We start from the raw sequence: 26,501 nt of genomic DNA on the forward strand, positions 1-26,501 counted from the left end.
AAATCAATAATCCCCAACTTTGTCCCAGAGAACCTTAAAGGCAATCAGCTCTGGCAAAATCTGAAAACCTCCACCTGACATGAACTTGTCACTATGGCCTCACCCCCCACCATTCTGAAATCTGAATTTGGGAGTCCAAAGCCATAACAGTATTATAAGACAAAGGTTTCCCCTCCCCACCTCACCCACTGTGTCTAAACATGAACCTACCAAAAGAACTTACAACCCAACTGCTCAGGATCACTTGACAAGTTCAACACCTTACCCACTACCCTGCTTTCAAGATTCTTTCCTTGAATTCACTTCCCTTCACTGACCTAGTCTGATGCTTCAAAGAATCATCCCTCATGCTGAAGTCCTCCTACCATCTTAATATCCTAATGAATTACAATAAAAAATTACATACTAAATATAAGACCAAATTTTAAATATTAGAATCAACCTATTTAAAATTACATTTAAATAAATATAACAAACGTGAAAAATAAAAATAAAAGGATAAAACTGCACACCATAATTGAAAGTATACATATAGGCAATTTAGAAAACTGCTATTTTAATCACAACTATGCCTACTTCCATGAGGCCTATATGTTGACTTTGAAAGAACACTTGTAACTCAGCATTTGAAGTTTTTAATGTGATAAATGAGCTTGCTTCTTGCTCGTTAATTTGTCTAATCTAGGCTGGATGGAGGACAATGCTACTCTTAGGGGATAATGGATGTTTAAACTGTTCCTATGTTTTGTTTTAATGACACTTAAAGTAGAGAACCCAGTCTCACAGAGGTAAGTTGAGGGAACAAAAGGAGAGATTTTAAAGCAATCTCAGCAAGTTCAGGGTATACTTTTCACTTTTATCCAAAATGAAGGAAGTGATGCTGTATTGTCAAAATTCATTTTTAAACCTTCATCAGTAGCCAGCTTCAGCAGCTCATCCTGTAGAGTTACAGTTAAATTTAAATGATCTTTTGATGAAAGAAATGGATTTTGGATCCATGAATTTCCTATGCGTGGATCTTCTTTTGAGGGACAATAAAATTTCAAAGCAAACTACATTTGTAAGATGCTCATTGATAACTTTTCGCAGGTGTGCAATATCAAGATCGTTACCTACTTCATTGATAAGTGTCGTCAGGTTATGGAACATGTCATAACAATCTGTGGAAACTCTCCTTTTCCAAGCTTCTAACTTTTGCTTTTGTCCTTCAATCTTATCTGCCATTGAGAAACATGTAGCATTCTTCCCTTGCATGGACGCATTCAGATCATTAAAAACACTGAAGATGTCAGATAAGTAAGCAAGGCTGGCTGTCCAGTTCACATCTTTAAACAGCTGGGACCAAGCTGGTTTTTTGCTCTGCAGAAACACCAGCAGTTCATTTCGTATTTCAAACATTCTCGACAGAACTTTCCCACGCGACAGCCACCGCATCTCAGCGTGTAAGAGCAGTTGCTTATGATCAGTTTCCATATTATCACATAATAGGGAGAATAATCTTGAATTTAATGCATTAGATTTCACATAATTCACAATTTTTACTATGTCCGTAAGCACCCTATTTAGTTCGGCTGATATTTTTTTCATAACAAGACTTTCCCGGTGAATGAAGCAATGAGTTATTTTACATTCTGGTGCAAGTTCCTTAATCTGGGTGACCACCTCAGAATGTTTACCTGTCATTGAAGCTGCACCATCAGAACACACGCCTACGCAGAACTTAAATTCCAGACCACACTTGTTGACAATGTAATTCTTCACAGCTTCATATAGTTCCGAGTTAGTTGTGTTTGTTGGCAAAGAGGCTGAAAAGAAGAATTCTTCCTTTATGTCATCATCATGTTCGAACCTCACATATACTAAAAGAACGATCATGTTTGCGATATCTCTGCATTCATCAAATTGCAATGAAAAATACTTGGCTTGTTTGATTTGTTCGATGAGCTGGTCCTCCATGTCATTAGCCAGTTCCTGGATCCTCCGAGCGATGGTGTCATTGGACAGCGGCACTTGTGCCACCTTCTTGGCTGCTGACTCACCCAGCATTTCCAAGCAGACTTCTTTGATGCAGTCTTTCACAAGCGTCTCTGCAATTGTGTAGGGCGTTTTAGACTTCGCAACCGGAAGTGCTACTTTGTAAGATGCCCGCAAAGCACTAATGTTGATGTGAGAAACACTGAACACTGGCTTTGGTTGGCTTTTTAATTCACTACTCTTTCTCTCAAAGAATTCTTTCGGTTGGGAACTTATTTCTTTATGTTTTGAATACAAATGCCGCTTCAATTTTGACGGTTTCATCGCCTCATTAGCCAGTACATCTCCACAATAATGCACTGTGGTTTTAGCACTTCACCGTCAATTATGGCCACAAAACCAAACTCGATGTAGGAGGGATCGTACTTGCGAGTGAAAGTAGTATGAACTCTTTTGGTTTTCACCTCTTCAGGATGACTCCCATTGTTACCATTTCTTTTACTATTGCCTCTGTATTCAGAAAAGGCGTGTCTTTTCTTGACAAAGAAGTCCAGTGAAGCTTGTTTTGCCATCTGCAAATTAGGATTAAAACAAATAATACAAATTTACTTGCCTCTATCTAATAATGCTAAACTACAAATTAACTAGGCTTGACTAAAAATAAAAAAGGATTTAAAACTATAATTCAATATATTGTATACACAATATGCTTACTTTATTATATATAACTTTATAATTAATTATAAAGATAAATGCTTACATTTCCTCAGCGTTCTACATCTTTCGGGGTAATGGCTGACAAGAACTCATAAAATATCACAGGTTGTGATGTGAAACTGTTGGGCTTGATTAGTGTGCAACTCCACTGCATGTGACTCAGCGTGAGCCTCTAACACCACTGAGCTGGTCAATATTCTCTTAGAAAAGATGAGTCCATTAACCGTACACCTGATGTTGCAGGAATGTCAGATTGTACTCAGTCTCTGTGTACTCTCATCTGCATACGGATCTTATTATGGTATACATGCTTTGCAAACTAGAACCCGTCTAAAGATGACACTCTGGTCCAAATGATGTGTAACCACTATATTTCAAAATTCTGATCTGAACATATAATCACCCTACTTTAGATGACCTATTGATTTAAAAATTCTCTTTTTTGGTGATGGATGGAAACTGGACTTTGGTGACAAGCATAATATAGTATTGCTGATATATGTCTGTATACCTTAAACTATCTATTTTTTAAAAATTTATTTATGTATACAAGAATTGGAGTGTAGAACTGAGTTACAGGGGGTGAGAGGATTCACCAGAGACAGAGTAGGGAACAGAACAGGTAGACTGACTGAAATACACTGCAGAGGGGAGCAGCGTGTGAGGCAGGAGAGGTCTGCTGCACCATGTGGGTTGCTCCCTGGCCTGCCGGATCGAACTTGTGCTGCAGTGGCTGGCAATAACTTGATAGTGCTGTGTTTTTAAATCATGCACCACCAGGGAGGCCCCTTGAGCTTATATTTTGTAAGCCAATGTTACTTCAATAAAAAAAAAGTATTTAGCCTCATTCTGCATTTAAATCTAAAGCCTGAATTCTTTCCCAACCCAAATCCTTATCTTCCAACAACCAAAGTTATCATCCCCTCCCCTTCCTAAATATTTCTTCACTTGATCTGAAATGTTCTTTCTTAGCATATCTCCCATCCAGACTCACAAACCATTAAAAGAAAGTAACATTAAATTCACCGTTCCCAAATTAATTTTTCTGTAGAAAACATACCATCAAACACACCATTTATCCCGTGATTGTGACTTTCTTAAGAAATGCCTGGTATCAACATCAGAAAGGAATAAAAAGATATTGCTCATCACCCCAGAACAAAAATAAAGCAGCACTGAAGGCTGTAACTTCCAACTTGAACAAAAGAAGTGGGGGAGGGCCTTTCTTTGGAGAAAACATATCAAAGATGGCCTGCGTGGTGCTTTAACATATCACGTCAAAACACTGTCACTCAGGGGCCTCCCTGGTGGCACAAGGGGTTAAGACGAAACCTATGAAGCTGCCGTAGCCACTGCAGCATAAGTTCGATCCTGGTCAGGGAGCTATCCACATGGCGCAGCAGACCTCTCCTGACTTGCCTGCTGCTCCCCTCAGCAGTGTATTTCAGTCAGTCTACCTGTTCTGTTCCCCACTCTGTTTCTGGTGAATCCTCTCACCCACACCCCAACTCTGGCCTATACCCAGTTCTTGTATGCATAAATAAATAAATCATTAAAAAAAAATATTCTTACTCAGGGCCTCCCTGTTGGCACAAGGTGTTAAGCTTCAGCACTGTGAAGCTATCTGCAGCCTCTGCAGCAAGAGTTCAATTCCCGGCCAGCCAGAGAAATACCCACATGGCGCAGCAGACCTCTCCTATCTTGCCCGCTTCTCCCCTCAGCAGTGTATTTTGGTCAATCCGCCTGTTCTATTACCTACTCTGTCTCTGGCAAATCCTTTTACCCCCACACCCTGGCCTGTACCCCAGTTCTTGTATGCATAAATACATAAATCTTTTTTTAAAAAATTCTCACTCATCATGGTCACAGCAAAGTGTAAAGAGGCTCTCCTCTGCTTTGGTCTATAGCAGACACTCAAACTCTTACCCAATCTCCTACTTTGTTGGATGAAAAAGGTGTCTCTGATGACTTCAGCATTTTTGAAGGTTGAACATTCAAGCTTCTTTGAATCTCACTCTGTTTCCTCTTCACAGCAGTGGTCTCATTGCAGAGACTGCAAGTTATTCTATGGTGACAGCCCTCAGCCTCATGTGAAGAGGGGACGCCACAGACGGGGTAGACATTCCTGTCACAGGACATACAACTATTAGCACCTGTGCACTCTTTTTCACAGACTACACAAGATAAAAATTTTAGTCTGTTTTCAGGGTGGTTTCTTTGGGCCACCAGGGGAGGAAGAGAAAGATTCTCTTCAATGTCACTACTCTCTGTGCCGGTCTCAGTGTTTTCTTCATAGTGCGCTCTTAGAGTATTTTCTAACTCTCTGTCAGGCTGTTCTAAGTCATTATCTGTGTTCAGGCTGGCAACAAGCTCTTCAGTTAACTGAGAATGAGACAGGCCCAGTTTAGCCTCAGAGCTAAAAGGACCTTCACATGGAGCCTGCTGCATGCCTCTGTGATAGGAACGGTTTTGGGTCATCTGAATGAACCATAAAAATTCAGCCCAGTGTGATGAATTGTTAGTTTGCATCCAGGAGATAATCCTATTTTGGATGTCCTCATTAGTCTGATCAGTAGAACTTTGACTTTGGCAAGGTTGAGACTTCCCATGGACAATTTTCAGTTCTGGCCAAATATTACTGAGTTCACTGACAATCTGGCTTGAAAACTCCCTCCCATTGTCAGATTGTAGGACACTGGGGGCACCAGTGATTGTAAAAATATCTAACAGAGCATGCGCAACCTCTTTAGGTCTTTTAGATTTTAATGCCCGCAAAAAGCTCAACTTTGTACGAAGGTCTTGATAATGCATAATAAATTTGTACTCCCCATCAGGATTCAATTGCATGTCTATAAGATCCACTTGACATCTTGAGTTAACTTCCTTAAGTGGCTTGTAAGTTAGAACTTTCTTGAGTTTTGAATTTTTCTGCTGGCAAGGTTTGCAGAGTGTCAAGTATAGCATAATAACTTCTTTTGTGATGTTCTTATATTTTGCTTGTAACTCTTTTTCCATGCGGGTACGTCCGCCATGTCCAATGCTGAGATGTGTATCGTGCAGAATGTCAAATAAGTCCTCACTGTGTAAATAATACCGTATTTTATCTGTGTCTCCGTTTACAGCTTCAATCAGCTTCTCATTGCCTTGTACCAGAATCACATCAAATCTAGCCAATCGACGATAGTCAACTGACTCCTTTTTTGCCTTAGCTTTAGCCTCTTTCACTTCCTTTATTAACTGACAGTACTTTGCTTTAGAAAATATCTTGGTATTATTACTTTTATTTTCTAGTAACACTACTAAGCTTCTGAAAAATTTTTCTCTCATGTTTTCTGGTTCAATTTCTGCTTCATTAGAATCCAAGCTACTGAGGTTATCATCACCCATGCTTTGAGACATCATGGAAAGCCACAAAAATGACCCTAATGTGTAAAGAAAAAAAAAAAAAAATTAGAATGTATAGGAATGTAATTTAAAATACATACAGTTGGGCCTCCCCAGTGGCGCAGCGGTTGAGCGCTGGCTTGCGAAGCTGCCCGCAGCCTCTGTAGCGCCGGTTCAATCCCTGGCTGCTCCCCGGCCACTGGAGGAGGGTCCCACATGGCGTGCAGACCTCTCCTGCCTCCGGCTGCTCCCCTCCCCTTCTCCCTGCTCTGCTCCCTGCTCTGGCTCTGGTGAATTCTCTCACCTTCCCGTGCTTCTGACTGTACCCAGTGCTTGAATCAATCAATCAATCAATCAATCTTGTATAAATAAATAAATTTTAAAAAAAGTTTCTTCTTTAAAAAAAAATAAAATAAAATAAAATACATACAGTCTTGAATTATTTAGAATTAGTGTCAACAATAGTCTTATAGCTGCTTGGGAAAAATACTTTCTCTCAAGTCAACATTGTTTAAACTACCTATTCTTATAACACATATTGAACTGGCAAATTTTATTATTTTTAATTTAAATTTTATTTTTATATTCCCCTTACAATTACAACCCCCTTATTTTGACCCCAAGCCCTCCTTTCCCGCCCGCCACCCCCATAGAGTATCTCTGGTTCATAGTTGTTTGTTGATTTTGATATTTTCTTTCTTTTATATATTTTGATATATTCTTTTGATATATTATTTTTCCTGGTCTCTTATTTAAGTTTTCTAGATTCCTGCTATGAGTGAGACCATCCAGTATTTTTCTTTTTCTTTCTGTCTTATTTCGCTGAGCATGATCCCTTCCAGCTCCATCCATGTTGCTGCAAATTGCATGTTGAATTGGCAAATTTTAAACCATACTTAATTGTTCATAATTTCCAAAACAAAGTATATTAATGATATGTTACTGGGTGTTTGGGTTTCACTTAATTCTCAATTGTTCCAATAAGAATTCCTTGATCATTTAATTTAAATTCACATTGAATTCTCCTTTCTTGAAAAACATAATTTATTCATAACACAAACTAGTGTAATGCTTTTTTCTTTTATAGCTTCATATGTAGAGCAAGAGTTTAAGTTTATGAAGAGGTAGGGATCACTTATTTCTCTAGTATCTTTCCATCATCTAACATATTACTACATAGAAAAAAGGGCTGCAGGGCCTCCCTGGTGGCACAGGGATTAAAGTCTCAGTGCTATCAAGCTAGCCACTGCGGCATGAGTTCATCCCCAGCCAGGGAGGTGACCTACATAGTGCAGCAGACCTCTCCTGCCTCCTCACTGCTCCTCTCAGCAGTGTATTTCAGTAGATCTGCCTGTTCTGCTCCCCACTGTCCCTTGTGAATCCTCTCACCCCCCACCCCGCACCTCTGGCCTACACCCAGTTTTTGTATACATAAATAAAAAAATAAATCTTAAAAAAAAGAAAAGAAAAAGGGCTACATCAAAATTGACTAACTTACAATGAAGATGACAGCCCTGGTAGTGTTATCTCCAAATGTGACTGAAGAGAACATTATATGGCTAGTATTTCTTCCCACACTGATATAGTGTGTGCTTTTCTATGAAGCCATGAGCAGAAAAGGCAAGCTATAGCAATGTAAATAACAACCAGGGAGTTCTGAGCTCCAGAAGTTATTCAAATTGATTTTAGTAGGTCTAGGATAAGCAGGGAATAGGGAGTTGGTACAGCTATAAGAGGAGGAAAAATATGTATTGGTTATACTTAAGCCTTTTGGAAAAGACAGTTGCTCCAGAACTAGGCCAGCCGGTGCTCCTGCCTCCACTCCACATTGCACTGTAGGATCTCTAATAGACATAACTTTAGACATTCCATTTCCTTCTGTAGAATTTTTTTTAAAAGATTTTTTTTATTTATGCATATAAGAACTGGGGTACAGGCCAGAGGTGTGGGGGGTGAGAGGATTCAGTAGAGACAGAGTGGGGAACAGAACAGGCAGACTGACTGAAATACACTGCTGAGAGGAGCAGCGGGTGAGTCAGGAGAGGTCTGCTGCGCCTTGTGGGTAGCTCCCTGGCTGGGGATCGAACTGGTCATGGCTGCTGCGGACAGCCTCATAGGTTGAGGCTGCATCTTAACCCCTTGCACCTCCACGGAGACCCCCTTCTGTAGAATTTCTTTTTTTTTTTTTTTTAATAGAGACATGTTTTATTTATTTATTTGTTTGTTTGTTTTGCTTATACATGCACTGGGTACAGTCAGAAGTGTGGGAGGGTGAGAGAATTCACCAGAGCCAGAGCGGGGAGCAGAGCAGGTAGAAGGACCTAAGTACACTGCTGAGGGGAGCAGCGGGAGGCAGGAGAAGTCTGCGCACCATGTGGGACCCTCCTCCGGAGGCAGGAGAAGTCTGCGCACCATGTGGGACCCTCCTCCGGAGGCCGGGGAGTGGCCAGGGAGCAGCCGGGGATCAAACTGGCGACGGAGTGGCCGCTGGCAACTTCGCAACCCAGCGCTCAACCGCTGCGCCACTGGGGAGGCCCCTTCTGTAGAATTTCTAAGTAGTATTTCCAAGTCTTAAGTGACAAAATTTGGGGACCGAGGTTGTAGAAATGGGACATATGTAAATGCTCCTAACATTTACATAGAGTGACAGCTCTGATTTATCCATAGGTATTTAACTCCATTGCAAAGGAAAAGCAGGGAAAAGCTTATATTCAACTATTTTTTACAGGATTACCCTGACTGCTTAGTTCAGCAACTTTATTAATCTAGCACTAGACTGGCTGATTTTTTTTTCCCTGTAGCCATATTCAGTAGAAGTGTGAATGGGATGAAGTTTGGAAAATTTTCAGTGGCTAGAACCTTTCCTCTCCCAAATCTCATCTTCCTTCCAGACACTATTATCCTCACCATTATCTTGAAGTGTGTGTGGCTCTGGAGAGTCACAGTCCATCCTGTCTTCCAAAGACTGGAGCTGGGTACCTAAGGGTTCCTTTGTAGCTTCCAGAGGAGCCATTTCTTCCATAGAAACTTCCTGCCCAAATGGGCCTTGTGGGACCTGGGGACAAACAGGTACATTTGAGTTAATGTAAGTAATCACTGTACAAACCATAGCTAAACCTAAAAACATTCTTCTACTGAAGTAGACTATAAGGAGAAAAAAAAAGTTTTCATTGAATCTTTAGAAGAGTACAAGGTGGAATGAGAAACAAAATACACTGGCCCAATAAAGACAGTAAAAGGAGCTAGTAGTTCTTCCTGTGGTTTCTGAAACAACATCAAAAACACAATAAAGGAATCTGTTCAAAATTTTGATAACTGAGGGGGAGGAAGCAAATATTGTTTAATGATGAACAATGATGTAAAAAAATAAAAAAATTAATATAAAAAAATGAAAAAAATTTTGATAACTGAGAGGAAATTATAAGGAGTTTCAGTATGAACAATGAGAAGTAAATACTTGGGGTGAGGAATATACAAATTATCTAATATAAACTAATTAGCTTTTGATCCCAGAAGGAATATGATGTTTGTTTTAGACAAATGTGGAAAACATTAGCCCAGTGTGTTGTGGATAAAAAGTATGTTACTGAAAAAAATAATCAAGTTGGATAACTGTTTTGGGTGAAGGAAAAAAAAAAACCATTATACTCTCCTTACACTAGTATATGGTGTTAAATTAAATTTCCTCAGTTGTCCCCTCAAACAATGTATTTTTAAGCCTACAAGCTAGTTAATGCTTAAACATTGTTTTCACTAACAGATTCTGGTAAGTGATATATATTTACTGTGTCACATCACAAGATACATGTTATCAAGCTATTTCATTATTGATAATGCTAAATTTGATCACTTAGTTAAGGTAATGAGCAGATCCATTTGAAAAATATCGTTTCTCCTCCTCCCCACTGTATTATCATCAGCATGCTTCTATGGCACTTGCAAAACCCTTTGCTGGCTCATTTTCTGGAATACAAAAAAGTTTAGAAAGAGAGACACAAATATGGGAGGGAACCGTGCAAATAATCACTTCCAAAACAGAGATTGTGTTCAAGAAAGCCAAAAAGGAGGATGTGGACGTGAATGGGGGTTATGTCCAGGACTGTATGTCTTTTTTTTTTTTTTAAGATTTGTTAATTTATGCATACAAGAACTGGGGTATAGGCCAGAGGTTGGGAGAGGAGGGGCAAGAGGATTCACCAGAGACAGAGTGGGGGGCAGAACAGGCGGACTGAATGAAATACACTGCTGAGGGGAGCAGAGGGAGAGACAGGAGAGGTCTGCTGGGCCACGTGGGTCAGCTCCCTGGCTGGGATCAAACTCATGCTGCAGTAGTTACGGATAGCTTCATAGTGCTGACTGCTTAACACCTTGCACCACCAGGGAGGCCCCCAGTACTGTATGTCTTCACCACTTTCTGCATTTGGCTATAACCAGATGGCCTGTATTCTGCAGTTCTTACAACTTGCTGGAAAAACTCACCCATAAGCCAGCACAATTTCAGCACTTCCTTGTGTAAAATCTTTTTTTTTCTTTTAAGATTTATTTATTTATACATACAAGAACTGGGATACAGGCCAGAGTTTTGGGGGGTGAGAGGACTCACCAGAGACACAGCAGGGAACAGAACAGGGAGATCGACCAAAATACAATGCTTAGGGGAGCAGCGGGCAGAGTCAGGGGAGGTCTGCCACGCCATGTGGGTCCCCTCCCTGGCTGGGGATCGAACCTGTGCTTTGGTGGCTGCGGTGAGCTTCAAGGGTTGCGTCTTAACCCCTGCGCCACCGGGGAGGCCCCCCCCTGTGTACAATCTTATATGAAAGTTTTAACATTCCAGAAAAATATATCTTAACTGATCCAATTGTATACACAAAATGTTACGAGAAATTATGAATAGTAAAATGGAAGTGTTTGGCAATATAATGTTCCAAAATTACTGCACAGACAGCAAGTATACTCTTAAAAATAATCTCTAGTGCAATGGTAAAAAATAGAATGCTGGGGCCTCCCCGGTGGCGCAGTGGCTGAGCGCTGGGTTCCGAAGCTGCCCGCAGCCTCTGCAGCTCCGGTTCGATCCCCGGCCACCAGAGGAGGGTCCCACATGGCGCGCAGACCTCTCCTGCCGCCTGCTGCTCCCCTCAGCAGTGTACCTCGGTCCTTCGGCCTGCTCTGCTCCCCGCTCTGGCTCTGGTGAGTTCTCTCACCCTCCCGCGCTTCTGACTGTACCCAGTGCTTGTATAAATAAATAAACAAATAAATCTTTAAAAAAAAAATAGAATGCTGAACTCAATACTCCTTGTGTACCAACAACTACAGGTACTGAAAAGTATCTAGATGATACAATTAATCTCTTCATTGCAAAGAAGACACTGAGGCCCAGAGCAAGTGTGATACCATCAAGGTTATACAGCTCATGAGTGACAGAGTCTATTACAAAGTCCACATCTTCTAATTCATCATTCCCTGATATTTCCATTATATTGGCCTACTTCTCCATGTCTCTCCTAGAAGGTATTCTTTATATTCTTACATTGATTTGTTTTCATACATGGCAAAAGTTCTGGACATTATAAGAAGAGAGAGCAACGCTAATCTCAGTCACTAGATACAACATAGTTTCTTACTGGTAATGGATCAAGATTTCCCATTTGGTTAAATCACCTACTTAGCTATCACACAAAAACTGTATTCATCTGTTCATCTACAGCAGTGATCAAATAATAAAGCTCCACACTGCAATTTGCAGCCACCAATGTAAAGTTAATCCCACTTACTCCACCTTGGATCCAAGCACTCAAATCCTCCACAGAAACTGGCACCTTCAATTTCTCACCTGTCGTCTAGGTTCATCCAGTTCCCTCTCCAAATCTTCCAGCACAGTCACCACCTCCTCTCCGCTCTGAGGATGGTGCTCTCGCACCCAGGCCTGGAGCTCCTCGGGCAGGATGGTCAGTAACTGCTCCAGCACCAACAATTCCAGAATCTGCTCCTTGGTGTGCATCTCTGGTCTCAGCCACTGGTGGCAAAGTTCCCGAAGTTGGCTTAGCGCCTCCCTGGGTCCAGGTGTCTCCTGATAGCAGAAATGCCTGAAGCGCTGGCGAGAGTGTTCCCTGGTCTGAGACAGATTCCCTTGTAGGCAGGATTCCTGATCCCAAATATGGTCTTCTTCCTTAACCTTTACTTTGATGATCTCCCCTTGATCCTCCGCAGCCTGGCCAGCCGAGGCTTCAAGGGCCCCGGAATTTGTTGCCATCCTGAGCTTACACAGCTCAGAGGAAGGCTCTTTCCAATTGGGGTGAGGGAGATGGCTGACTTTCCTTGAGGTCCCCACCCAATCCTTGGTCAGGAAAGTGCGATGAAAGAAGATACGGTTAGCCCAGAAAAAAATTACAATCGCAGACAAAAAGGACTTGATTATGTGACAAGTTACCAGAGCAATTCCATTGAAAGTGACAAGACCAGGAGTGAGCAGAGAGCTAGTCAATAATGCCACCAGGTCTTCAACTGGGTGGAGACAGAAAACTGAGTTTATCCAGTACACTTTGGCCCTTACTAAGCCTGGGGACACGAGTCCAGGCAAGAAAATCAGGGAGAGGGTCGGTCCGAAGCCACAGCACCTCGCAGTCCAGGCCGACACGGGGCGTGAGAGGCCCGGCCGTCGCCGGGAGGGACCACGTTGGCTCAGCAGCGGCTCACACCTCCGGGGAGCAGAGATCGCCCCCGCCAAGCCGAAGGAGCGGTCGGAGGACGACACTCCCCGGAAAGTGCCGCGCCCCAGAACCAGGCAACCACCCAGCGCGTTCCCGCCTCCCGGGCCACGCCCCACTTCCGGTCCTCCGCCTCATTTCCTGTCCGCTCTAGGGTTCCAGGAAGTGTCGTCGTCTCGATGGTCGCGGTGGGTTGACTAGTAAACACGAGGCGACGCGCATCCCGCACCTGGCTGAGATCTAACTCTAGAGTTACCCCGCGGTCCTTGGTGGGGGCGGGGGGCGCCCCCACTGTGGGGAGTCTCTGGAGAAGCTGGGTTTTCTCGTCCTGCTGATAAACTGCCGCCGCGCTCAGTGCTCACCGCCGCACCCTACGGTTACTATGGAAGCGCTTCCCCGCTGCGTTTGCCAAGTTCGCTCCTGGGGCGGCGCCGCCACGGCCTTTTCTAGCTAGTAACGGGCCACCCTCTCCTGTCCCGGTCGCTCCGAGTCAGTCCTGAGAAATAACTGTAAGAGGAGGTTACGTCTTTCCATCTGATGGACGGGAACACCAAGCCCCAGAAAGAGTGAACTTTCCCCTAATGGCAGCTGGAGCTGTTTCTGCTTCCTCTCGCTTTCTGAGCCCTGAAATAAACGAGCGTGGGAAACTGGTCCCAGAAAACCAACAAGCAGAATCTGGATGTTTTCAGAGCCTCGTGAGTCACTAGAGTGGAGCAAGCAGAAAATTCCCACCTGGCTTATGCTCCTTAAGACAGCGCTTTGCTATGCTATATATACGAAAGTCACGGAGCTGGCAGTAGCAGAGAGGGTGCAATTAACCAAAGAGAAGACTCCGATGCAAGAGGAAAAGGCGCAGGTCATGAACTTCTGCCAGGAGTCTGGAAGCGCAAGAATCATTGCAAGAACCTACTTGATTCCTCTTCTTCCATCCCAATCAAGGCCTTGTTAAGAGAACTTCAATAAATGATAGATGCACGAGGAATGTTTGTTGAGTTGCTGGATGTTTCCTCTTCCCCATTCCCTCGTCCCTCCCACTTTGGCCCCTACTGATAATTTCTCACATTTTGGCTTTTCTGATTGAGATTTTGAAGAATCAGCACATTTCTTTTGGAAATCTCTGAACTAAAAAGTCTTACGGGGCCTCCCCTGGTGGCGCAGCGGTTGAGTGCTGGGCTGCAAAGCTGCCCGCAGCCTCTGCAGCGCCAGTTCGATCCCCGCCTGCCGCCTGCTGGCGAGGGTCCCACATGGCGCGACAGACCTCTCCTGCTGTGCCCACTGCTCCCCTCAGCAGTGTATTTCTCAGTCTGCCTGTTCTGTTCCCCGCTCTGGCTCTGGTGAATTCTCTCACCCTCCCTCACTTCTGACTGTACCCAGTGCTTGCATAAGTAAATAAATAAATAAATCTTAAAAAAAAAAAAGTCTTACGTTTGGGTCTGTGACCGGTCTCAAGTGAGTTTCTAAAGTGAGGTGAAATTGTATATAAAATTTTTGTCCATGTGTCAGTCATCAGCTTCCAAAGGGGTAAAGATGGAGCCTCGCCATTCATTTTCCTTGCCACGATTAATATGTGCCACTTAACTTTTCTGCTTTTCCACAAATCAGTTTAATTTTTGCAGCCAAGGATTCTATTTCCTCTTTCATCTTCAAGGCCAGGCTGAGCAGTGACTGTGAAGTAAACATGAATTCTAAGTCCTCTACTGAAGGGCATTAATTTTTTTTATAAATTTGCATTTTTAATTACTAAAGTGACACACACACATACACACTTGTAAACAAAAAATATATCCACAAAATAACAAAAAGAGAATATTGCAAATCGGGAAAAGTCTATTTCCAATTCCCTTTCTCAGAAAATTGAGGCCAAAAGTTTCATGTATATTCCTTGAACTTATTTAAAAGTGAATATAGGACCTTCCCTGGTGGCTCAGGCGGTTGAGCACATCGCTGTGAAGCTGTCCGCAGCTTCTGCAGCGCCGGTTCGGCCAGCGAGGGTCCCATATGGTGGGGCAGACCTCTCCTGTCTGGCCAGCTGCTCCCCTCAGCAGTATATTTCGTCAGTCTGCCTGTCCTATTCCCCGCTTTGTCTCTAGTGAATCCTCTCACCCTCCTGCACATCTGGTTTGTACCCTGGTTCTTGTATAAAATAAATAAATCTTAAAAAAATTTTTTTAAAAGTGAATATATAAACTTACTAATTACGCCTGACAGAAATTAGAGCATGCTATACATGGCAATGCAGCAAGTTGCTGGGAATTCTTTGTTTTAAACTTTAAATCCTCTCCAGAAACTGCCAAACCAACATGTTTGTTACATCCATCCCATTCTTTGTAGTAGCTGTATGTTCTATCAATTAAATGGATTGGGCACATTTTCAAGCTTCTGGTGTTGCAAATACTACAATGAATATGCATATATATATATATATATATGTATTTCTGCAGGATGACTTTTTAAAAGAAAAAGTTTAGAGATTATATTGATAGATATTGCAAACTGCCTTTTGGAGACGTATTCATCATGATTTTTCTCACTAAGTGCATTAAGACCTCTCAATTGCATAGAACCTTTCAAAGGCCTAGGAAGGATTGCCATGTATGAAATATGTTCTTGTAAACTTTGCGAAAGTATATTACAATAGAAATTAGTTAAGACTGCTGCCACCTTCTACTCCAACTCATCCTTGGAATGGCCATATCTGATTGTGTTGATAATGTCTATTCTTTACTTAAAGAGCTCCCCTGCCCCTGCTAAATTGTGTAGGCTTCAGACTGGCCCAAAAGTGACCCACCTCTGCTGAAATCTAATTTATGCTCCCAACAGAAGGGCACGTGACAGTGCCTGGATTGCCTAGAATTATATTTTGCTGTTGCCTCTTGTTCAGCAACAACAAGGCATCAGCTTTCATGACCAGGGTGCTCTCACTGAAGCCTGCACTAACTCTTGGTTTGGAGCTCCTGCAAAACTATCAAGGAGATATCACAACCACGGAAGTATGTCTAACTTGTATAGTGTCTCTGTCAACCCTGTGGTGAGATGATTAGTGCTCTAGGTTTTGAATCCAGCAACCTGGCTTTGAATCTTGTTGAGATGCCCCAGGACAGACGTTTTATAGTTCCTAGGATGGCATCTGAACTTGAACCGAGTTCCTCTGCTATATACGTGTGACTGTCAGCAGCCGTATTTGAGTATCCTCTTTTCACAAAGAACCGAATACTTGCACCTGGGAAGCAACGGATTTCCCGTGATGGAGACAGGGTGGCTTTAAAATCTCCAAGGTAACGGAGGCCCCCTTCCGCCCCGCCCCCACCCCGGTCTTCTAAGCTTACACCCCACGGGGGTCGCAGAGTCTCCGTCTCCGGGGCGCTGCTGGCTCCCTCGCTGTGAACCTCACATCCCGGGGAACTTCTCACTTGCTCTTTCCATTCCCCTTTCACCGAGACAGTTCACTCCCTCGTCATTCTCCTCTCCTTCCTTCTTCTGGTTCACCCCACCCACCCCAACTGCGAGGCCGCGAAGCTTGCGGGTCCCTGTTGTCCAGGTCGCAGGAATAAAGTCACCTCCCAGCAGTTAGGGGGGCTCCCCGCGCGGACCCGGCGTTCCCCATTGATCGCAGATCGCCCGTGATTGTGAATTAAAAGCGAACGGAAAGCACTACTCAAGGTGGAGGGGCCTAGGAAGGACCTAAACCCGCGTGGGGGAGGAGGGTGCTGGGGTGCGACGTCCGAGGCCCCAGCGTGTCTCCGAGCCCTTGTCCCTCCCCGCCTAGCACCCCGAGAAGTGGGGCGAATCTCCCGACCCGATCCTCCCCAGAAGCTGCCAAATAAACGCGCCTGGCAAACGCTTTCCTCTCCAGTCTGAGGCTCAGTGTAGGGTAAAGAAAATATCAGGCTTTTCTGCCCTTCCGCCATCAGGATAGATGATGGATCCTTGTCCTGAATGCATGCCTGATGGTGGGCACCTGGAATAGGGTGTGGGCATAGGTAGATGGGATTCAGCTGAGCTAAGACTGTGCTTTTAAGGGCGGCGTCACGGGGGGACGCCAGCAGCACCAGCACCAGCAGCAGCAGCAGCAGCCGCAGCCGAAGCCGAGAAGCAGCAGAACGAACGCTAGAGAGCCCAGATAGAGTGAGGACTTGCTGGGGGCTGGGAGGCCTGCCAGCCTCCCAGCCCCCCAGCCAGCACCCCTGCCTGCCATATGCCTGGTGAACCCCAAATAAAAAACCTGCAAAACTACTGAGGACTCTGACTCCTCTTTACCCGATCTGCATGGGATCAGAAAAACCTGCACCTGTGCCATGTCCTGCCTTTACAATTGGCGTAAGTCGGCAAGATCCATGCAGACGGGTATTGGAGCCCTCCAAGGCCTGGAGGGACTAAGGAGTAAGACTGCCTGTGACGACGCTGGAGGCGCCATGGCGGTACAGAAGATGGATATGTCCACGAGCTACAGGATGAGACCTGGCGTGAAGGAGACGCCCGAAAGGACCAGCCAACGACACCGGAAAGGACCAGCCAACGACACCGGATAGGACCAGCCAACGACACCGGAAAGGACCAGCCAATGACCCCTGAGGCAGCAGGCCATTGCTGACGCAGGGAGAGGCCAATGGACTTGAACTGATGAACTGATGATTTTGGACTGACAATCCGCCAGAAGGCGGAGGACCTTAGCAGGTTATGTTTATTTTTTGAGAATCTGGGGGTGGCCAGTGGGCCTAGATGGCCAAAAGCAGCCTGTGTATGCCAGTGGCCAGGTGGAGGAGAAAAGCCAACTAAGGTGGCAAAAGCTGGTACTGATGCTAAGTTGAGAAGCCCTAAAGCGGCTGTTAAGCAGCCTGGGTATGCTGAAGCCCTGTGAGTCTCGTAAAATCACCTATGGGTGATGCCCTGCTCATTCTTGAGTGAGGGTGAGGAGCTGAGGAGCCCGTCCTTGGGGACGGGTGGGGAATGTGGCTTGGGGTGGAGCCCAAGCCAAATGCAAAGTTTGGATCCCCAACCCATGTGCTGGTGCAGTGGGTTGGCTTGAGAGCAGGGGTCTGTGAGTCGCATGGGTGGCCATGAAGGCCGAGTGTTGGAGCGACTGCAGACAGAAACCCTGAGGGTTGGCGATTACCCCCAACAGAATAAATTGCCAATCCAGAGCTAGTGCATCCTGGGGTGGATGCTGTGTGCGCCTTGTAGCCGAGACTACAGCCAGAGAAGGCCAGGAAGCCTGACGGCTCCTGTATGTTATAGTAGATGCCGTGAGTGATTCCCCTCCCTCGTATGAGCAGTGCCTTCGGCAGCAGATTTGGTGGCTCATCTGCTGGTACCAATAATTGTCTTTGCACTTGGTTGGTGCCCTGCCTGGACTTATTTGTGTTCTGTTGTATTTTGTTATATTGTATTTTGTTATATTTGATGTATTTGCTTTTGTGGGCCATGGCTGCATTGTTTGTTTGCTTAGAAAATTGTATATGTATGTATAGACTGTATGGCAGAAAACCCTGAGGGGGTGGACTGTAGGGTAAAGAAAATATCAGGCTTTTCTGCCCTTCCGCCATCAGGATAGATGATGGATCCTTGTCCTGAATGCATGCCTGATGGTGGGCACCTGGAATAGGGTGTGGGCATAGGTAGATGGGATTCAGCTGAGCTAAGACTGTGCTTTTAAGGGCGGCGTCACGGGGGGACGCCAGCAGCACCAGCACCAGCAGCAGCAGCAGCAGCCGCAGCCGAAGCCGAGAAGCAGCAGAACGAACGCTAGAGAGCCCAGATAGAGTGAGGACTTGCTGGGGGCTGGGAGGCCTGCCAGCCTCCCAGCCCCCAGCCAGCACCCCTGCCTGCCATATGCCTGGTGAACCCCAAATAAAAAACCTGCAAAACTACTGAGACTCTGACTCCTCCTTTACCCGATCTGCATGGGATCAGAAAACCTGCACCTGTGCCCATGTCCTGCCTTTACACTCAGGTAATGGAGAAAGCCCCCTGTAAGGGCAGGAAGGGACACAGTGCAGGTTTTCTAGGATCCAGCAGACCGGGTAAAGGAGGAGTCAGAGTCCTCAGTGGTTTTGCAGGCCTTTTATTGGGGTTCACCAGGCATATGGCACGCAGGGGTGCTGGAGGGCCGGGAAGCTGGCAGGCCTCCCAGCCCCCAGCAGGTAGGAAGACTCTAGGCTCTCCGGCCTTCTCTCAGTTTCTGCTTCTCTTGCTTCTCTCTCGGCTTCTCTTTTGGCTTCTACTGGTGTCCCGTGATGCCGCCCTTAAAAACACAGTCTTAGCCCAGGTGAACCCCATCTACCTATGCCCACACCCTACTCCAGGTGCCCGCCATCAGACATGCATTCAGGACCGCAAGGATCCATCATCTCTCCTGATGGCAGGAGGGCAGAAAAGCCTGACATTTTTCCTTACCCTACACTCCCCCACAACACACACACACACTTCCCCCCACTCCCACCCTCCCAATTACTCTTATTGTGTAGACAGGACAGACACTGGCGATAAAGCTGATCAAACCTGGATCGTACAAAAAGCTCTGGCTAGACACTCATTTTGCTGTTGAATGATGGGAAAGAAGAGAGGTGGATGGATGGAAGAAAGATTTCCTTTGGCAGGACAGGACCCAAATCCGGAAGACACAAGTAACTATGTTTTGCACAATTTCATCTCTTCTATGACAAAGCAGAGAGCTTTCAAATCCTTGATCTTTTCTTCAGATTTCTTCCTCCTTGGACATTTTAATGTTTTTGTGTATAACAAAAACACAAATGAAGTACTACTTGGATCAATCCTAATAATTTGTTAAACTATTAAATATTTCATTAACTCATATTATGAATTACCACTGGCTACACAGAGAATCTGTAGCAAAGATTACTAAATTTATGAAAATAGATCCTTTCGGTTCCCACTAGAAGTACTTGATTGTACCTCCCTTATGTGGCCTGTGATGTTGCTAATTGCAGAAGAAAATGACACTTCTTGCTTGTGGTGTTGCCTGAGTGGTCCTGCCCGTCTTTCCACCTTGCTTGTGCTGGTGTTATAAGATCTCCTGCCACCAACCCCTTCCCCCAACCCCGCCATGGGTCTCCCTGTTGGTGCAAAGAGTTAAGTCTCAGCATTATGAAGCTATCCGCAGCCATTGCAGCATGAGTTTGGAGTTTAATCCCCACCCAGGGCACTGACCCACAGGACACAGCAGACCTCTCCTGTCTCCCCACTACTCCCCTCAGCAGTGTATTTCTGTAGGTCCTTGTATGCATAAATAAATAAAATATATGTTTTTAAAAATATTTATTTATTTATGCATACAAGAACCAGGGTACAGACCAGATGTGCGGGAGGGTGCGTGGATTCACCAGAGACAGAGAGGGGAACAGAACAGGCAGACTGACTGAAACCCACTGCTGAGGGGAGCAGGAGGCGAGGTAGGAGAGGTCTGCTGCGCCATGTGGGTATCTCTGAGACTGGCCAGATTCAAACCCACATTGCAGAGGCTGCAGACAACTTCACAGTGCTGCAAGTTGCCAAATAAGTTCTCCCTGAAAGTAACCTCTCTCTTTTGAAATGGCCTGACAGCCTTCCTCATGTGGGAGGTTCATAACTGCAATTCTTATTCCAATCACCGCCATCTTTGCCTGTGGGTCTCTCATCCACAGGAAGTGATGACATCCTGTCTCAAAGCCAACTGCTCAAATAGACCCCAGAGCTCCAACCATCCTCCTGGAAATTTATAAAAATGACAGTTAAAAATAAGAGAACCACTTCTCAAGTATTGAAAGAGAATTCAGTGATGTAATCCTTGTGATAATACCCAGCATCCAGAACTCCTTGTCCTTGTTCCAATTTAGTAACTCAGACTTTATTCCCAGTCTCTAAATGAAGGGAATGAAAAAGACCTGGCTGGAGGTAATGCCTGCATGGAAGTGACCCAGGACTGGAGGAAGACCAATCAAGTTCCTCTTCCCCTACTCTTGATATCAATTAAGTTCTTTTTTGTAATTTTCTACCCAGGGACCTCATTACTAGCCCATTGGCTAAAAGCCTCCAGCTGCGACCATTGTATTCTGAGTTGAGTTCCTCCTTGTGATATATTCACAAATGTTTAATGTGATATTGGAAAGAATAGCAATGACTATCTGTGGGGGGTGTAATTATGTGGTTAGGGAGTAAGGGTGGGTACAAGATTTTGATGTATAACTTCTTTTTTTTAAGGATTTGTTTATGCATACAAGAACTGGGGTACAGGCCAGAGGTGTGGAGGGTGAGAGGATTCACCAGAGACAGAGTGGGGAACAGAACAGGTGGATCCACTGAAATAAACTGCTGAGAGGAGCAGCAGGCGAGACAGGAGAGGTCTGCTGTGCCATGTGGGTCACCTCATGTTGCAGTAGCTGCAGAGAACTTCATAGTTCCGCATCTTAACCTGTTGTGCCGCCAGGGAGGCCCCTGTATAACTTCTTATAGTGCCTATCAAAATCTTAAATGATATATACTATAAAGTATGTGTATAGTTACATGTAGCATATGTTATAAATGATATAAATATTATATATATATATCAAAAGTCTGACAAGATGAAAATCACAAGCAGGAACTACACCCACACAATACTTACTAGCTTCTTCTCTGTCTTGTTAAAGGAGGACTCTTTGGATCTAACTGGGAATGTGGCATGGGGTGTATCTTCAGTTTTGTCATATCTCTAAGTGGAGACAAACTCTTCTCAAAGTTAGAGATGCTTAGACAATAATGGTTAAGTATTTTGTATTGGGGGGACACTTTGAATTAGCGAACATGAGGAAATTTATAGTACAGCTAAAAGTTGGTTGAAAATATCTTGCAAACAACAGCATAACTTGTAGTTATCGCAAATGGTCGTTTGTATCATTTATCTTGGGCTTAAGTAGGGCAATGTTTTTCTGTATCTCTTAATTATCTGATTGCTTCTGATGAGCTTAAGTATTGCCTCTTCTTGAGACTATTGGGAGTCAGTGTGCCAGAAAGATGCTACGAGCAGTAGATCTTGGCAAATCAAAGGACAAGCAGACAGCAGCGAGCTTAAAGGAGCAGAGACATAAAGCTGTTTTGCGACGAGGATGGGATTCGAACCCACGCGTGCAGAGCACAATGGATTAGCAGTCCATCGCCTTAACCACTCGGCCACCTCGTCACAGTCCTGGTTGGTGTTACTTCTTTGTATCCCTGTAATTTGTTCTGTAGTGCCCTGTCTGATTGCTTTCCTTCAGATTTAATCCTGATCTATTCTTCACAATCAGGTATTTTTAGGTACATTTCACAGCAGCAACAAGACTGAGAATTGACAATGATTCAGTGACTTGGCACATATAAAATGAACAGGTAAAACCTGTCCTCGTGTATCTTACATACATAGGTCCTTTTTAAACACACACATGAATATAGGCAGGATTTCGAGCTGTGGCTGACACCTCTGGAACGAGCTGCCCAGTTTTTCCCCAGAAACCGGGGTCCCTTTGGCCCTGCACTATGTATTCCGGCACCAATTTCCTACCATCTGACTTGAGCATCTCCCAGGTTCCTGTTTTCTGGGAGGCATTAAGAAACAAGACCTGAAAAAAAAAAAAAAGAAGAAGAAACAAGACCTGGCTTGGTTATGTTATGTATGAATCAAAACCAAGATAAAAGCTTCCATATTAACCTCCCCATGGGTCTCTCACTCAGGAATCTATATAAGTAATAATATAATAATAATTATCATTCATAATGATAAATTATGAAATGAATGGGGGAAGCAGGAATTCTTAGTAGCATGTGAAGCACTGACTATAAAAATGAGGGAAGGGCTGGAGCTGGAAAATCATCATTTTGCAACCATCATGATAAAGATCACTTCAGAGGGTAGATGTTAAATCTTGGGGGAAATTTTGATGAGGAATGGGATATGGACAGTCTTGTCTCCCACAAACCAGATAGAACAACTAAATAGAAAGGTGGACCCTAGACTGGATCCTGGGGGGCAGGAGGGAAAGAGGGGTGGATGGGGTCAATTAGTCAAGCTGGAATGCAGACTGTATTTTAATTAAATACAACGATTGTATCAATAAATATTCCCTGAAGTTTATAAGACAACTGTGGTTATGCAGTAAAGTGTTTAAGGGTAAATGAACATGATGTATGGGCGAGAAAAGAAGCAAATGGAGTATAATGTTAACAGAAGCTGAATCTGGGGCTATTTTTTATTTTTTCTGTTTAATAAAGTTGAAATTGTTTCAGAGGGAGAGAAAGTGAAATTGTAATGGAGGCACCTGGGAAATCAAAAGCTGTGGATTTGGGCCTGGCCAGAACTTTTTTTTTTTTTTTTTTTTTTTTAATATGGTAAGTTACCTGTTCATCCGAGGAACAAATAACTCTGCCCCCAGGTTCCCCACGGATTGGTTGCGGAGAAAAAACCCTCGCCCGCTCACCTCGCCCAAAAGCCCCAGACCCGGTTGCGGGAGGTACAGGCTGTTGGGCATCAGTATTCCAGTTGTCCTAAGCGATGGATCCAAGACTTGGTGAGCTCGCAGTCTCGTTCCCTGTCACCGCCACGAAAAGTTCAGCGAAATACTTTGGTTTCCGGAAAGGAAGATGATTTGAGGGTCTTTGTTTCCTGGGAGGCGGTGCTGGGCGCGGAAACCGGAGCGCGCGCCGCAAGCGGGCACCCCCTTGGCCCGCACCCCTGCTCCCTGCCGCGCGCTGTCTTCCCAGCCCTGACAGCTTCCACCTCCCGGGGTCCTACGCGTGGAAAGAGCAGGAATTGAATCTGGAAAGGGCGGGGGACAACAGATGGAACCTTTCCAGCCTCCTTCCTTTTAGAATCTCACTCTGTTGCTTTCTTCTGACGTCCTGCACGGTCTGTTTCGCAAATGGGAAAACTTGTATTCATGTTTCCTCTGCAATTTCCTAACTTTTTAAGGGGCTAAGAAATAATGGTTATAAATCACGAAAGGAATCCAAAGTGAGGCTCTTACAGCTGGGGGTGTAGCTCAGTGGTAGAGCGCGTGCTTAGCATGTACGAGGTCCCGGGTTCAATCCCTGGCACCTCCAACGGTTTTGCGAGGTGGTCGGTCCCTGCTCAGTCCGCATCTTCCTTTAAACCGCATGTCTTTCTTTCCGCTTTCTATAATTGCCATGATCAGGTCCATTTTCCTTTCGTTTCTCCCTTTAAATCTAGGTTTTCTTTCATTGAATTTTTCTGTCTGCCTCAACTACCTTTTTAGTGCCCAATTTCTGCCTTTTGTCGCCTCCAGAAATGTCTGGAACCTATGTAACGAACATTTTTGCAATTGGCCTGGCTTCTTTGAATTCCATACTAAACACAGAAGAGAAGAATAAATAACAGCCTCAATTTCATTCACTTTTTGAATTCCGAAGAATTCAAAAAGAACACAGTGGGGATGGAATAGCACCTCCAATTAGAAAGAAAATATATTGGTTAGCTCAGAAATTTTGATCACCCAAAGACATGGCAATTATGTGCCAACAAGAACTGTAGGGTTATATGTCCAGTGCTCTGTCATAATATATGATGCCTTTCCAGCCTGAACTGTGGATAATGCCAACTGAATGATCAGAGTCCCCCATCTAATTCCACCTCATGGTTGTAGCAGCTATGGATAATTGTGACCTGCATGCACCATAACAGTATCAGTGGCAAAATGTTGGCCCTAATTTTATCACTACTCTTGCATTTCTTAGCTATGAATCGTCTGTAGAGAAAATCTTTCATCAGTTATATGTTTATTCTGAAACACATTCTATATGGCAGAGGTAGAATAAATGCTTGATTCTTTTCCTTTATTTTCAAAAAAATGAGTTGATATCCATAACACCCTAAAGTTGGATGTTGGAAGACTGTGTGTGTTATTTGACAACTAGATTCTTTACTAAAATCTCTATTTGTAGTAGCTTTTCCATTTTGATGGTCGGTTTCCACATACATAATACTACCAAGATATATATAGAGTTTCAACCTTTCTATTTAATATTTAATCATCTGATTTTTTTAATGTTTAAATGCCTTGATGTGAATCCAATAATCAATTGCATATCAACAAAGGTGAGATAAGTAGACATCATATGTCCCCTTACACAATGCAATAGATATTGGGTAAAAAAAAATTACTACTTTGTCCATTTTAACACATGGATCCATCTATTTATAGTAGATATTGGAAATATATGAATATGTTTAATTTCACTGTAATCAGTCAAACTGAAGGTGTGGGAAATACTCTGTCCCTTAATAGATTGAATGATGCCCTCCCCCTCTCCCCCCACCATTTCCCATAGGGGCTGGACCAGTCTACCTTCCCTCCAGCAGTGTAAGAGAGGTATACCACTTTCTTAATTAGAAATCAACGAATTCAGACATCTGGAAAGACTAGACTTGGCCAAGTAAACAAATGTCACACTTTCGTGGGCCAATTTGAACTTGCAGCAGTGGATCACTGTGCTTCTCGGATTTCATCCCAAGTTATGGGCACCCCCAGATAACTATCCCACAGTGATTTGCTAGGCTTGTAGTGGGCACCCTGATGACCAGCAAGCATATCTTAAGCAGGATCTGCGTGTCTGCAATGCATTAGTTGATTACCAATCAGCTAAATTAGTTTTACTGAATTTACTCTTGTCAGAGGTGCACAGAAAAATGAGATCAATTTTTCACCGTGTAGGGCTCCTTCGGCCTCCAGTGACACTGTAAATGGACATGGGTCAGTCGTGCTATATTTGATGATTGTCCTGGAGACAGGAAGTGTAAGGGCCACCAATGTTCCGCGGCTTGGACAGAGCTACAGAAACCCCTCTCCCTGGTGCTGACAGCCACTGTGCTTGCTGGAGTGTACAAGACCAGTCCTTTACCCAGCTGCATCCACTGGTTCAACTTTGTGATATGACATGAAATTTCCCAGTGTTTTGCTAGCCATCCAAGATTATATTTTTTTTCTGAGCCAGCTATTCCAAAAGGCTCTTGAGCTGAATGACTTATCGTCATGGTCCAGGCAGGTAAACGCCAATTTTGCAATTATTTATTCTGAGCTGGATCTCTTTAGATAAATCTAAAGACTTAGGTGACACTGATTTACACAAATCTTATCTGACACTCAATATGTGTGAAATTCTTATAATTCTCACACATTAAACTGTGAAAACGTTCTAGGGGGGCAAGTTGAACATATATTTATTTATCAGAAAAGTATTTTCATGCCAGACCTCCTTCAGGGTATCAGGAATATAGCTCAGTGGTAGAGTGCATGCTTTGCATGTATGAGGTCCTGGGTTCAATCCCCAGTGTCTCCAACTACTTGTTTTAACGTGCTGGATCTTGATGCTCACTTGATTCTCAGGACTTTCTATTTCTGAGTGATTTAAACTAAATCACACTCATCCTAGTTTGAAAGTCAAATATATTGCTGAAAAAAATTTGCTTTGTTTCCTCTGCCTGGGCCACTCAGACGTAGATGCTGTAACTCTTATCAACATGGGAACTTGGAGGGCTAAAGAGATTAATTTCAATTTTTGCCTTCTTCCTCTCCCCACAATTCTTTGACTCTCTCACTTGTGCTTCTATCTTACCAAACTGTAAATAAATATTTTACTTTTCATTCTTCTATTTTAGAATAGATCATAGTCAACAGTTGAATAGAACACATGCTATTGATATAAGTGGGTGAAGGCAAGACTAATTTCTTTTTTTTTTTTTTTTTTAATTTTCTAGAG

General features: G+C 43.9%; 3 non-coding genes and 1 pseudogene across 3 annotated transcripts; 2 read left to right on the forward strand and 2 right to left on the reverse strand.

Annotated features, from left to right (window-relative positions):
* Window positions 1–623: 623 nt before the first annotated feature.
* On the reverse strand, window positions 624–12,851 carry LOC119260107 (SCAN domain-containing protein 3-like; annotated as a pseudogene).
* A 9,000-nt stretch (window positions 12,852–21,851) lies between these two features.
* Window positions 21,852–21,933, reverse strand: TRNAS-GCU (transfer RNA serine (anticodon GCU)). The gene has a single exon. It is a non-coding gene; the product is annotated as a tRNA-Ser (tRNA).
* Window positions 21,934–23,756: 1,823 nt separating this feature from the next.
* On the forward strand, window positions 23,757–23,828 carry TRNAA-AGC (transfer RNA alanine (anticodon AGC)). The gene has a single exon. It is a non-coding gene; the product is annotated as a tRNA-Ala (tRNA).
* Window positions 23,829–26,009: 2,181 nt separating this feature from the next.
* Window positions 26,010–26,081, forward strand: TRNAA-UGC (transfer RNA alanine (anticodon UGC)). The gene has a single exon. It is a non-coding gene; the product is annotated as a tRNA-Ala (tRNA).
* Window positions 26,082–26,501: the final 420 nt, after the last annotated feature.

Source organism: Talpa occidentalis, unplaced genomic scaffold, assembly GCF_014898055.3.
Source record: "Talpa occidentalis isolate TD23 unplaced genomic scaffold, MPIMG_talOcc4v2.1 talOcc4.527, whole genome shotgun sequence".
Taxonomy (NCBI): domain Eukaryota; kingdom Metazoa; phylum Chordata; class Mammalia; order Eulipotyphla; family Talpidae; genus Talpa; species Talpa occidentalis.